We start from the raw sequence: 598 nt of genomic DNA, 5'->3' as shown, positions 1-598 counted from the left end.
TTTAAATACAAAACGAGATACCCTACTCCTGTCGAATTCCTTTGTTCACCAGGAATCATTGAGTCAAGCCGCTGTCAGCATCACACGCATGGAAATTCAACTCCTTTTTTCAGGTGGTTGTGAATGTCTCTCTAGCAGGGGACCGTATAATTTAGCCAATAGGCAGAAATACCCATCTCATAGTGGCACTTATTCTAATAAAAAAAATTCAACATTATGTTAGGATAAAATATTGTCCGATGCAGCACCCAACCATCATAGTTTTACTGAATCTTGTTCATGTTAATGATAATAACAATAATGTATAATATACCATATAGACAGTTAAAGTGTTTTACTACAGAATGAAAAGCTAAATTACGGAAACTATACACACCTACGACAGCTCCAGTACAGTATGGTCCTGTGTTATTTATACAGGGGGAGTCTCACTGAGAGCAATGCTCTCTTTTTCAGGAGTGCCCTGTTCACATTCACACACACATTCACACCTGGAAGCTGACCAGTACACCCACAGTCTGATCTGCTGCCCACTGAGCAGCTCCACTGGAGCAGTTGGGGTTAAGGGCCTTGCTCAAGGGCATCCCAGTGGTGGTAA

This window comes from Poromitra crassiceps (assembly GCF_964638095.1).
Source record: "Poromitra crassiceps genome assembly, chromosome: 30".
Classification (NCBI taxonomy): domain Eukaryota; kingdom Metazoa; phylum Chordata; class Actinopteri; order Beryciformes; family Melamphaidae; genus Poromitra; species Poromitra crassiceps.
The sequence above is the reverse complement of the archived record's forward strand: the minus strand, read 5'-3'. Positions refer to the sequence as shown.